The following is a 15,278-nucleotide window of genomic DNA, read 5'->3' as shown; positions in this document are numbered from 1 at the left end:
TAATCAGCGATCAGGAATAAATAGTTGATTGATAGTAGAATAGATAGTTGAAACAACTGATAAAGCCCGATGATAAGAATAGCGACCAGAAAGCAAAAACCACCACGGCGAAAGTGAGAGCAGAACTCAACACTCACTTAAGTAATATTATTTCAACAAAAAACAGTACAGCGTGAGAGCTAAAAATGTAACATTTTTAGGGTAAACTGATAGGACTCGGTGAATGGAGGTAAAACGAAATGAAACAGTGGTGTTTACATTACGTGACCGTTATTTATTGGCAATATATTAAAATGTAAAAAATACAAAATAGATAAAAAGGATGGCAGCGGTGTTACCTGGAGACGAGGCTTGGGCCAGTCGATGGTGGCACGTCTAAACCAAACGATGGTCGGTTACTGAATGATTGTAAATACCCTTCAATGACATCCCCGACAAACGTCTCGGAATTGCCAGCTATTCGTTATCGTGTTTTAGTTGCACTGCTGGCACCCCGCCCGTGTCCAACATCTGGGATTATATTTCTGGGTATTTTGATGACAGTTCTTCCACAGACACTGGCCAGATTATTGCCAATTAATATCTCGATATCTTCAACGATAAAATTCTCACTATTAGTAGCATATTGCTGTCAAAAGCTTTTAAATTCAAAGATGATGCGCCCGTACACACCTCCAACCTCCTTTCGTTCTTCGCTTGTTTCCGAAGCAGTATGTCTTCACTGCCACAATAATAATTAAATTCTATTTTTAGATTAATTTTACGTTTAAATTATTACTTAATTCGTTAATTGAGATGAACTACTACAACTACTTCATATGGTTGGAATACGTTAACACAATGTTCTGTGAATAACTCAGCTATTTCATTGTTCCGTCGAACGCATTAATTTCGGTCATTTTAATAGGCGGTACTCTAATAATTGATCTATTCAATCTCCAAGTTGCTTTCCGTAGCGGGTCTGCTTCTAGGCTTACATATTTACATATTTTTCGAGGCAACTCTGTTCATATAATTTAATATTTTGATTTATCTGATTATTAATTATTTTAAGTGTATATTTTAAGTATACAAATTCCCTAATTTCAAGGTGGTAATTTACCTCATATTCCGATTTATCTCTTTAGATTAATGTAACTTGTTTTGCTTGGGTTTGCTGCTCAAGATCGTTTATAATGTTGAGTGTTACATTTAAACTGATTAGTTCCTCCGAGTCCAATCATGTCCCAGTTAGTAAATATGTTAGTAAGATTGGGCATCTTTGTTTTCTTTTTCAGGATTGTCGCTCCTGGTGTTTATAATACTGAAATGTCATCGACTAATACTAAGATTTAATGAGATACCTTTCGAAATGAAAAAATTAATTAGGTCTGAAACTTTATTACTCTCGCTAGTAAGTGAGTTGGTACCCTGAATGATAACTTGTATTTGATAATATCTGTATTTAAAATTAACCCCTTCCAATAATAAACCTTGTATCTAATTTTGAAGGTAATAAATAATAAATAATTTTCCACCTTGTAATCATTCCTTAAAGTAATTTCTCAAAACAATTAAGTATATATCTTTCATTTTAATAAAAACCACTTGAAAAATACTTTTACTCAAATAAAAATAACTGTAAGTTATAATATAATAAGTATATAAATATTAATTAAGTAATAATTATATTAATTGTATAGTAATATTAGACAACTCTGGAACCGTACAAAACATTTGGGTGTAAATGCGATATTATTAGAATGTGTTCAATGTGTCATAAACAAGGCTTTGAAACATATAACTTTCAATATGATTATATCTAAAGGTAATCGATATATATGTAAACGGAATATAACAGTAATAACTTGTATATTATTTGAAAACATGCTTTATTAGCCAAAAATAAAAATTACATAAGATTTTATTTACAGAAAAATATTGTATATACCAAAACTGTTATTAGTAAATACGTTAAATAAAAGGCTTATAGAGTTTCTACAATAATTAGAAAAATTGAACTAAATAGCTAGAGTATCTGTTTAGTAGTACGAGGGTTGCTATTTTTGTTCTTAATGGCATTAAGTGTCAAAAACCATGTGCGTTTTAATTTTGTAATATTTGATACCGACTGTCAGGACACCTGTGTGTCGATGAACTTATTTTGTCATTCGTTTATAAAGCACAATTTTAGAGAAAACGTTGGTTCATTACGTAATCGTATGTGAAATTAAATCTATTGAACATTAATATAACTTGCGACACATTTTCGGTCTATTAGAAAGTAGGGTAGAACAATTACAATAATCTCAAAAGAAGTTAAAGAAAAATAACAATGAGTTCTTCGTACTTAATAATTATAACATGGAACGCAAATGGGCTAAATCAGCGAGTCAGCGAATCAGCTGAAAACTAGAAATATTTCTGATAACAAATAACATAGATATAACTCTCATATCACAGACCCATTATTCCAAAAAACAATACATTAATATACAGGGTTATGATCTAAACTGGACAGTACGTCTCAGTGAACGCCCTCGAGGCGGAACAGCTCTAATAATGAAACAAAATATATAGCATTTCCAACAAAACGAGATTAAAAAAGAAGAAATACAAGCTACGACTAAGAAATATAAGTTGAAAATATAAGTACTATAAATATATGAAATATAAGTACTAATGAAAAGAACGGCGCTGAAATAAACATAGGAGCTATATGCTGTCCACAAATGTTCTACTACTCTAGCGTTCAGTAAAATCCTACCAAGCGTAACATCTGCAGTGAACTGATCTTTGTTTTATTCTCTTCGGCTTTTATTAACCTTTTGTAACGTATTCTATCTTCGGCCCCCGCGTGTGTCTCAATGTATTCAACTAATACTTCTAATATATAAATGATTACTCAACATATAACGACTAATATATATTTTTAATAGTTACCAGAGACTGCAATATTTGCTACTGTTCTTGATGGACAAATTCCTTTAATGAACTGACTACCTCTAGCTGATGGTTGACGGAGATTTACGTGTAAATGTGTTAGAAATGTAGATTTGATTTCATAACTTTAATTAAAATAATGGTTAATCACAATAAATCATAAATGAAAATAATAACACAATAACCATTAGTATTACATCTAATGCAATCATATGATATGTCTCTAATACCCTTTGCAGATTTTATATTGGCACAACAAATATAATTTTCTTCTGTGCCATCCTGGGTTCACCAACACTCAAATTCCGTTAAATTAAAGGCGACAAAATAAAATCCAAGGGTACTTACTTTGGACTTCAATTTTTGAAACCAAAAGACTTATATTATTAAATAAGATTGTTATTAATTAAACGAAGCAATATACTCCCAGCGAGCTACTTGGCTCGGACGCTGCGTCGAAAATAGCGATCATTAATGAATTAATTGACACGATCACACCCACAAGGTAATTCAGATCGGATCCGAGAGTTCAACTCGAGTAACGAGGATTGAAACGGGATGAGATTCTGCTGAAACGTCGTCACGATATTAAAGGTTCTTTTCAAAACCAAACACAAATAGGAACCCAAAATACTACGTCAACACATAACACCCCCTGATGAAACATGAAATATAACACAACTACTTTACTGATTTTAGTCTACAAAGTAATCAAAGCAAATGATTAAAACTATTTCTAAAATTAAACATTCTAAATTACAACTAAAAAAGTTTCCACGCTCCACATTACATGTTAAAAACCATCATGAACGAGGAACAAATTACGTGAAAGAATAGAGCCTGATGTCGATGCGGTAAAAGCTGTTTATCACCGTTGCAATTGTCGCCTTAGTTAAATGTATAAAAAAACGGACATAATTCCGTGTTGGGAAAAAGGAAAATAAAGGAAAAAGTTATGGGCTTCCATGAAAGCGTGTCATCTTTTACGCCCCGGCTGATATTATCATCCTGCCACGTCCTTTCAACAATAAACAACCTTAACCCACATTATCCCCGACATACAGGGCCATCTAGATATTTTATAGACTTCATAAAGAACAAATTAAAAATCGCTTAAGGTCGAGCCGGCAATTTATTTTGTACACCGTTTGGTTAAAAAAAAACAGTTCGTTCTTTTTTTGTTTGGTCTGCTGATAAAATATAGCTCACTACGAAGAATAATATCACTCGTAAAATAACTTACAGGTTTCCTCCTAAAGTGTTTAAATATTTTAATGCCATTTTGGATTTATTGAGTTTTTGTTACATTCTCCTTCTATATAAATTTTTCTTATTATTATTTATTAATATATTATTAGTAGCTGTTTCCGAATAACTTACAATTTGTCTCTACATTGACTTAAAAGTATATACTTATCTAGGAAGACATATTGGTCCTTACTTAATTTCTAATAAAATAAATGCGTTTTACAATTTAGTACATTTGGAGAATATAGGAATGGAATATTTTCTCATTTCTTCTTGCGAAGTTTCTATAATAGATGCACCTACAATACTTATCAAGACTTTATTTAACAATACTTATAATACAATACTATAGAATAGAATATAGAATCATGTGGAATTTCTAGTGACTCAGACGCGTAAAAAATAGCTGCAACCCTCTATACGGGAGAACATTCTAGTATATTTATTTTAAGGTAGGGATTGATAATATGATGAACAACATAGTCGCGTTTGTAGTTGTGTCCTCTGGAGTCCTAATTCACCTAATTAACAATTCTATATTCAAGTAAAATTTGTTACTTTGATTAGAAAGCATATTTACTTTTTACGCTTAGTTCTTGAGTGCTTCGGTACAGTGTTTCCTTGTAAAGATATTTTGATATCACTCTATTTCTCCTGCATTTGCTCTGTTAATATCTGTATACGTATTTCTTAATAAAACTAGATTTAGTCACTGCTTTCTCCCGAATGCATTTACCATATCTGCAGTTACTATACTTTCTCTCCTGCCACATTTTAACTAAATGCTCGTGTATATTCTGAACAATTACACACATATCTGTAACCATAAATCTTTTATACTATACAATAATATTTCCTACAGTTTTCATATATTAACTATGTACCAGGGGTGTGCAACTGCAATGGTAGTGGGGCAAAGTTTTGCTTAGTTCAATCATTGGCGGCGCTGAGAACGTGAATTTGATTGGTTAGTTTAAAATAGTTTGTAGAAACCTGTAAGGAAAATACTTTGCTTTGATTGGTCTGCCATTTCGCCTGATTATTTCGTGACGTCACATTTATTGGCCAATAGTATTTAAATGGAAATCAAATTTAATTTTTAAAATTAATTTATTAAAATAAAAAACTATACAAACATACATAAGTGTAAATAATATAAATATATATAAACAAAAAGCAAAAAAAAACAATTATGAACTCTATTCTGGGCAAAATTAAAATATCTATAATTCTTCTATAACGCCTTCCCATATATGTTTAGTGCCATCAATTTTATGGGATCTATTAGAATTCTAACTTATCTTGATATATTGAAGGTAAACTTTAAATCCTTCCCTGTTGATATTGCACTATAACTCCATTAAACCAAAACTACAATTACACCTCATAATAACTTAAAATTTGGTCTTGAAAATCATTATGGATTGGACAGTTAAAACACTAAAAATTGATGTGTTTTTTAAAGATATTTAGATTTTAGAGTACTTAAATATGGAACCACTTATTATAGAATGTAGACAAATATTGCGTGTTGTCTCTTTTTCGGAAGTTTTGTTAAATAATTTTGGCTGAAATAAGACAAAATACAATATTAGACTCTTGTTCTCAGAGCAAAGTTCTCTGGAATTGAAAATATAGACTCAACTGGTGATTTAACAACCTGAAGTGTTACTAGATCTCCCTTAAAAAAGAATATAAGTTATCTAACATCTTCATCTTCTTTACAATTTTCTCCGGGAGAATGATGTGAAAAAATTGAAGTGATGAGGTGTCCTTTTAAAGATTTCTCGAACATACTAGGTGAAGGATGCTGTTTCTACCTCCATGACTTCTAATAGATCCAACAAAATTCTTTAAGCAATCTTGGTTAAGATTTGTTAAACAAATGTAGTTATATGTAAATTTTACCCTAAAAGTAGCAATTAAATTTTTAATTGATGGCACCGTAACAAATATTTTCTTAACAAGGCAATCAAATTTAAATATATAATACCTCTACTATAAAATTATTGAACACTGATTGTTCTAAAAAGTTAAAGTATTACGAATATTTTAGGTATATTTTACAATTAAAATTAATATTTATTACTACTAATTATCCAGTTATATTAATTAATACCTTCTTATAAGACTTCTTTATGTAGAGATATCACACTGACAGCATACAAACAACTTGGTAGATTAATTGAATTTTATTACTACTAACATATTCATAAGTAGGTTTTGATTTTCTGTAAACAAACACTATATAAACAGACATATAGTAGATAGATAATTTTATATGTACCTGATAAAAACAATGTTGGATATGCAAAAAATCGCCTTACCTCTCTAACGAATTCTTCTGAGCAAGAGGGGGCCTCCACTATATCGTTCCTGTTCAAAGTAACTGATTTGAGACTCTACCTGTTGTAAAATATCATCTTTATCATTTTTATCGTCTTATCACTATTGTTTTAAAGAATTTTGCATACGTTTGACAACCGGACGTCTCTGGCGGCTAGTTAGGTTATACGTTTATACTTATCAGACAGCATTGTGTCTCTTTTTAACTAGAATTAAATGATAAGGAAAATATTGTCTGATTCTAAAACGAATTTACATTGGACGGTAGGAAATACGTTAGACATCTTGATGACGTACGTACAACATAACTTTAGATAGACCATATATTTTGTTGCATGTTATATGTTTTGTTGTTATATTTATTATTTTCTAAGAATATGGTTACATTGTTTACTTACTTATTAATTTGCTGTTTGTAAGAAACATAAACGAGCCATTTTTCCGAACAACTAGGACTATATTATCCGCGTGTATATAATATTTCCTCATAGAAGGAGCACATTCTAGTTAATATTTGAGCTTCTGCTCATTCTGTTTTGATTCTTTAAACGAATTGTGAAAAATCACTTAATATGAAAATAATCCCAACAGCTTTCAGACCGATTCACTATATAGTAAATAATGTTGCCGCTTTTTACATTTACCAGTGTTCGTTTTCCGTTTCCAAAATATGAATTTTAATTATTTAAAATGCTAGCTGATATTTCCATACTATGGGTTCAAAATTGTTCGACCAAATACACAACAAGCTACGTAACGATTCTAATTAGTACGTAATTAATGAAATCCTGTATAAAGCTTTGTATTTAAGAGTCTGTTATATATGGATCGCTTATACCTTATTGCGCTTGCAATTTCAAAATTTAATATGGAAAGGGTTGTAAATTATTACCGAAGGTATTTTGGAACCAACATGATTATTAACGTATGAAACGGTTATACAGAACACCGAAAATGATAGATATATAATAGTAGCTAAAAATATTATTTTGATTTTTGAAATAAACGCTGAATGAACGTACCAGCATATACATTCTTATTTTATCAATCTATGCTTTTGTGATAGTGTATAATAACTTTTGCTATAGTATAGACCTATAGCTGACTCTAAACTAACTATGTATTCTATACACAAAACAACAGAGAGAACAAACATATCGAAATATGAAATAAAATGCAATTAGTTATAAAATTACAATTCAGTACACAGTTATAACAATTTGTAGGTTAAGGTTGTGTCTGATTATATTTATATTGAATTCTTTTCCATACCTTCTATGAGTTAGAGTTGTAGGCGCGACTGTAATTGTATCCCCTGGAGGCCTAATCCACCTAATTAACAAGGAAACACTGTACCGAAGCACTCAAGAACTACGCGAAAAAGTAAATATGCTCCCTAATGAAAGTAAAATTACATTTACATTTTCTATTGTTCGTTTTCCATTTCCAATACATGAATTTTAATTATTTAAAGTGCTAAGTGATATTTCGATAGTATAGAGTCAAAATTGTTCGACCAAATAAACAAGCTACGTAACAATTCTAATTAGTACGTAATTAATGAAATCCTGATTAAAGCTTTGTATTTAAGAGTCTCATATACATAAAAATAATAAATTAAATTATTATTAATAAAATAATAAAAACTAAAATTTTTATGAAATATATGTTATTTTTATATTATATTATATATCCATTATAAGGACTTAAGCTATGGTTAATTATATAGCCACAATAATTTTAACACAGAGTTTTAGGTGCGTTTTTATGTGCTGTTATCATCTTTTGACATTTTTAATTATTGTTTCCTTCATTGATGTATTTCAATCTAACACAACCTTATCAAGTTATTCTGATATGAGTGTGTTTCTTCTTAATTTCTTCCACCTACATTTTTCCTACCTACCTACAAACTGCTCTGCCTATATATTCTGTTTTAACCACTTTATTGCCCCCTATGCATTTGCCATGTCATTCGTAAAATAGTTAATTTCCATTCTAGTATCACATATTTCCAACCAAATGCTCATGTATATGCTGAACAACTACACAGATATCTACTAATTGTATCTTTAGTTGTTTCCGCTATTATCGCTCTGCCTTAGTCACTCAGTCATACAGTCACTGTTATTTTCATTACCAGAACCACTACTCATGTCAATTATTAAACTGTTTCTTCCTAATCAATCAAGCACTTTTGCGTCGAATACGATGCAACCATTTTTTAATTTCTTAGTTCATTTAACGTTATAATATTTCACTTCTTGTGAGATTTCAGAAATATTGTCTATACTAATATTCAGTGCATTTGGATCACGCAAAAATTCTCCTCTAAAATAGTAGCAACTTGATATTAAATGGTATCAGTACTTCTCCAACGCATTTTATTGGTAGAGGTAAGGGAGAGTCCCCTATTATCTCATTCATGTTCGAAGAAACCGACTGGAGCATCGATCAGAAATTTATTAAAACAAACAAAGTACCCAAACAACCTTTAATTATTATTACTAATGTTTTGAAGAATTTTGCAGATATTTTACAACTGTGTGAACTTTATACGCTGGTTTGGTTACATGATCGGATGCATCAGAGAATATTTTGTCTCTTTTTAACTAGAATAAAATAAGAAGGAAAAATATAGTCTTATTTTAAAATGAATTTACAATCTTTAACTGGCAATAAAGTGGACAATTTCACTGCTATTTTGGACTGGCTATATATTGTAACGAGTTTTAAAACAATATATTTATCTGAAGATTATATATGAATGATATTTAACAATTCAGAGTTATCTTTATGTATAATAATTTTGTTCTATATTAATATTATTATCTAATTTACTAGTATACATGATATATTTAAAACTTTATACTGTTATCCAATCCGCTTTTACTAAACATTATTATTTTATTATAATATTCTATATACATCATAACTACTAACTTTTATAAATATATATTAATAATAAACGATAAAACCACGACTCTGTAAGCATTAGAAACTTTTCTCCTTATATCTAACAATACATATTCGTAATATATTTAAATATATTTATCATATATTTATGACGGTAAAAGCATTAATATAAGTATTAGTTACCTTTAATGTACATTAAAAAAATATCATTCAGGCCGTGTAAATAAAACCGTAATAAATACAGTTTTTACTAAAGTTAATAGTGTCTATTCAAAGTTAAGACTGAAAACATAAAAGTGCCTTTCAGGCAATCTTATTATTACATTAAAACTAATTATAGACTGTTAAAGAATATAGCAAATATTAAATTAAAAAAACCATTTTAATTAATTAGTTTATTACATAGACATAAATAGAAGAAAGAAAAAATACAAGAAAGAAGCTGAGAAAATATTTAATAAACAAGAAAACGATCACACTTTTTGTTAAAATAAATATTTTTGTCTCGGCGAAAATAGCAGAACCACATTATCTAAAACTTTATTTTGTCTACGACAATTTAATGAGGTTTACTCAAGGGAAAGAAATATTTTTGTGACGGAATCATTGAACAAAAACTGTAGAGTTTTCCATATTCTCAAAATTATTATTTTAATTATTAATTATTCTATCACTCAAAAATAGATTTGAATTTATTAATTTAGATTAATGAAGGAAAAAGTATAAGCTATACCAAATATATCTATAGAAATGGCATACAGATCGCAATAATATAACGTGATAATGTATCTTTCCTCAAACTCAAACTTTAAATATTACCCTTGAAACCAGTTTATTAAACAAACGGTTTGTACTAATTATTACTGCTGTTCCTTAGCAATGATGTCTCCCAGAGGTCATATCTTAAACCCCAATTGGTCCCTGTTTAGAATGGCCTCAGATGGGTTATACATTGATAATGAGATATAAATCAATAGGATATAGGTGATAATGTTTAAATTATGTAAATGATTAGATATCAACATTGTGAAAAATGAAATATAACAATTTTTTCAAAAGCTTAAAGATTAAATTTATTTTAACATAATTTTTTGAATTTTCATGTGAATGAGTGAGATGGGTTAGTCTGTTCTCTAATAGGCCTTCCGTGTCGCCTCTTCGGCAAGATATTTTTTTAAGCAAAATAATACTTTTTTATTTCATACCCTTTAACCTATTATAACTGGCGCAGTCGGTAGAATTATAAGAAGAGCATAAAGCTGGTCTCTTTTGAGTTCATTCAGTTAACAGGAATCAAATTAATTATGAAGGAAAGAAGACAAATTGGCGTTAAATTGGCCATAATTCTGCAGTTACCCAAAGCGTTTCCTTGGTGTTGTTAAGTAGAGCTCCGGCAAAAGTATCGTAGCTGTAGATATGAAATCCCCACTGCGCAAACTAAGAACATTCTACCTACGACCACAACAACTGGTGAGTTTTTGCCTTAACCCATGAAGATTTGAACATCTTTATCAACCAATCGAAATAACGCGAGTTATCAGCATGTGACTGAGCTAACAATTGTGACAAGGATTACTGTCTACGCCTCCAAGGCATAGTAACGTAACCGTTCAGCCTTTGACATCCAAATCTCACGGAATCGCCTTGTTTATTATCTTTTTTACCAGAAGAGATACAGAAAAGTAATAAATCGAGGTCCCAGAACCAAAATTTCATCTATTTACACTTATGCACATAAGAATGAGACTATTAGACAATATAAATTAATAGAGAAAAAAGGAAGAGGAAGGAAGAAATAGAAGATAAAATCTGAAAAAAGACAAAGCGAACGATAAAAGGAAGGCTCAAAGGAAAAGGAAGACTCCACAATCATTAGACGAAGAAGATATTTTGTCTGTTTTGTTTTACAGAGTACAATAAATGTAAACCTGGAGAGATGTGCTAAGAAAGCAATGCTAAGAAAAATGCAGACTCTGATCTCATTTAGAGTGCGCAAACTGTGGACATGATATAACATAACTGTGGTGAGTCTGACTAGCAGTAAATATTTACTTAAATGTTAAAAGTCGAAATATTATTGGTATATGTCAATATTGACCCCTATTACTATCACAAATGTGTAGGCCACTCTTTCTAAAATTGTTTAAATGAATAAGCTAGTATCACTTTACATATTCCTTGCAGTAAAACAGCCAATGTACATCACCAACACCGTCGAACGTATTACCAGATTGAATTTATAAAAACATCCCTTTTACAAGGAGCATTTTTCTTTCTCAATTTATTAATTAGCATTATTCTAGTTAAAAAGAGATAGAATGAAGTCCGATACGTCCGAACACATAACCAAATCGGTCTATAAAATCAGAATTGTGTTGGTACAAGTCGACACCTTTGCCATATGTCAATATAAATATTATAAAACAACTCCAACCTACAAACTATTGTGGCTCTTTAATTAAGAGAAGTTTACACCCTTCAATAAATATGCATTAGATGTGTTATAATGTTAAAATTAATTATATTTTACAACGTTATTTATTATTTTATTTTGTTAACGTTATTTATTAACGTATAACATTACAAACAATATTAATAATTATTAAAATTAGAATTAATTTATTACTACTATTATGTTGTACTTGCTTGCATTAATATACAAGGCGAAATTAGAATAAAACTAATACACTTAAGCTAAAGTTAAAAATTCACTTATACACTAAACAAGTACGTGTGGTTTGATTCGGTTCAATCTTCTGATTTCCTGCATGTTGTCCAGTAGCTGTATTGCTTCCATGTTCCAGTGATTTAGCAAGTTTTAAGGTGAAATCTTGAACCCCTTCGTGTGTCAATTTGTTTACTAGGTCATGGTACAGCTCTTCGTTGGTTACGTAGCTATAAGCATTGAAATAATCGTAGGACTTTGTTTTAGGTTGGCTTACTTGTTGGTTTGATGTTTTACCCCATATTTACACCCCATAGGTCCAAATAGGCTTTATAATTGACTGGTAAATCAATCTCTTTGATATTAGGTCAATTTGAGATTATCTTCCGACTCACCAGTAGAGTTATTTGACCTTGAGTCTAATCTGCTCAATTTTTTGTCTGATATGATGTTTCCAGCTTAAACTGCCTTCGAGATATATTCCGCGGTATTTAGCTGATTTTGCTTGGGGAATCGAGCACCCTCAAGTGATTTAATTAAGATTTTATCAATTTGCCGCAACGCCAAATTAACATGGACAGATATGGATCTATTACGCTATATTATCCAGTCTCTAGTCCATTTGTAGATCTCGTTGACCGCTGCTTGTACTTTTTTATAGCCTTAGACAGGGTATATCTTTTTGCCTTTATAACTGTGTCATTAGTAAATGTTCCAAGTATTATTTCTTTTGGTGCTATTAATCTCAAATGCCATACCGGATCAAAAGCTTGTGCGACATCCAGAAATATTGCAGGGCACCATTTCCTTTCTTCGAATGCCTTTTCAACAATCTTTGTTACTGTGTTCACTTGGTCGATTGTCGAATGGTGATTCCGAGATCTGAACTGGAAATCTGCTATTTCTATAAATGGTTTAATGCATTTTGTAGGAATGTTCATCAGATCGGTCAGTCGGTTAAAATGTGTGGCTGCCGCTGCGGTTATTTGTCAGAACACTCACTACTGTTTTTGGAAGGAATTTGCACGAGAACTGAAAATACTAGTTGAAGAAATACTGTTTATTTTTAATATTAAATTATACATGTGATCGACGGGAGAACTGAAAGGATATTAGGTTAGGTAGAGGAAGTACGGTAGCGCTGTGGAAGTGGTACTATTACAAGGGGATGGAGAAAAGAAAAGAGGACGAGACGTCGTCGTGATGGTCTTTTATCGCCTGGAACTGCATGGTACCAATCCACCGGCGTTGCCAACCTTTGTGCTTGCTGGTGGTGAATTCGTGGTGGCCTAAAGGGTCGTGGAGGTCGCCAATTTCAATAGCAGTTTCTCATATAATTTTGATATCGCAAGTACCAATGAAATAAACCTGTAAGATCCAACTTGTTCTGCCAGTTTGTCAATTAATTTGTTTTATCGATTTTTTAAATAAATAATTATAATAAAACAACTTTAGTGTTACCCTTTTGAAAACAAACGATATATTAAAATCTTTTAAAGTAATAAATCACAACAGCTAAATAATGATCAGTAAGAATTGGTAATATATTGAGGAATATTTAAACAGCTTCAATCCTATCAATAACACCGTTAATTTTTGCTGGACATCGTTCATATCCTTGTCTATCGCGAGGGGTTGGAAACTTGGTCTAATTGTAACAGAAGGGGAGAGGCAGTAATTAAAATCTGGAAACAGATGTGCTAGTTAACGAGTACGAATCTGACAAGCATCAATTAAGCTTTTGTTTTTCAAGGGAGCCGAGCAATATATATCCACAGTTATTATAAAAGCACTGCTTTTTAGGTATAAAGCAAAATACAATCATTAAAATCCTACTCAAAAAACGTATGCGTCTCGTAGCGCCAGATGTGGCTTTAATTTATGTTGATAAATACAAATAATGCATCAGATTTTTTTAATTAATTTTTCAATGATATTACTCTTTTTTTATACTTATGTTTTTATAATCCTATAAAAACTAGTATATAGGTGATTAGTTTTTTGTTATTATTACAATATCATGATGTATACGGCAATATTAGCAATGGCAGAGATTGTAGAGAGATTAACGATGAAGCTTCAATCTTCTCTTGATAAAGTTGCTATCTGGACTAAGAAAATGCGAATCAAATTGAGTATAATAAAATAAACACACTCTTCGCTAATAGGAGGACCACATTGGAAGATGTCTTTATTAATGGCGTACAAGTTAGATATGCCAACACAGCAAAATACCTTGGCATGACTCTGGATGTCAAGGTCAGATGGAAGGAGCATATAAAACATAAACGCGATGAACTCAACAGCAAGTTCAGAATGATTGGTTTTCTAAATCTGTTTGTGTCAGGTTCACAAGATCTTTAGGAATGCTAAACTTCTACGCGTTGAATGTTAAATAACATGATAATAACAATCGCCGGTGATTGTCTTTTTCTCTTTAAGATAATCGATACGAATAACATCACGAGCATCTTAAAAAATGATAGTCATGAGTTTGTTGGCCTACAGACAAAACTTGGATTTTTTGATGATCATTCGCCCGGAAAATCCCATTGTTTTGATTTTTCCTTGTCATATATATATATATATATATATATATATATATATATATATATATATATATATTTATTTATTTATATATATATATATATATATATATTTATTTATTTATATATATATATATATATATACATATATGTATATGTATAATTGTTTCTAAACAAGCATCCATTTGAAGAGGTCGCATGTTTAGTATTATAGTCGCATGTGAATCGCGACTCCCATCGCGCTAATAAATTTCTTATATCCAAATATTGACGTAAAATGTGCTACCCGCTCAGTTAAGATTCCTACAGCATCGGCCACCTCACACCCTTTCATTCTTATAAACGATGTATAACGACTAGAATGGGATTCAGAAAAGCACATCTTAACCACTCAAATTGGTGGTGTAGGGAATAACCTAATATTTGCAAAAGTGTCTCTTGGTTTCTGTGATGGGTTTTCTGCGCTATAAAGTGATATTTAACCAGCACACGAAAATCGCTTTTTTTATTTTTGTTGTTAAAATTAAAGTGACATGGCTTTCTCAAAATCTCCACTGCATATAAAGTACCTAAATACAGAAATTAAAAATGAAAGAATATACTCAAGCGGGTTGAATACATACATTAAAACTCTT

At 30.8% G+C, this 15,278-nt stretch overlaps 1 protein-coding gene across 1 annotated transcript in view; it reads left to right on the top strand.

The window, feature by feature from the left end:
• LOC143190012 (uncharacterized) overlaps nt 1–15,278 on the top strand; it is a 302,059-nt gene that overhangs the window by 182,594 nt on the left and 104,187 nt on the right. The window lies entirely within an intron of this gene.

This window comes from Rhynchophorus ferrugineus, unplaced genomic scaffold (genome assembly GCF_030347505.1).
Source record: "Rhynchophorus ferrugineus isolate W39M unplaced genomic scaffold, kcgeb_rfMv2 rfM2, whole genome shotgun sequence".
Taxonomy (NCBI): Eukaryota; Metazoa; Arthropoda; class Insecta; order Coleoptera; family Curculionidae; genus Rhynchophorus; species Rhynchophorus ferrugineus.
Note: the sequence above shows the minus strand (reverse complement) of the source record. Positions and strands in the feature narration are given on the sequence as shown.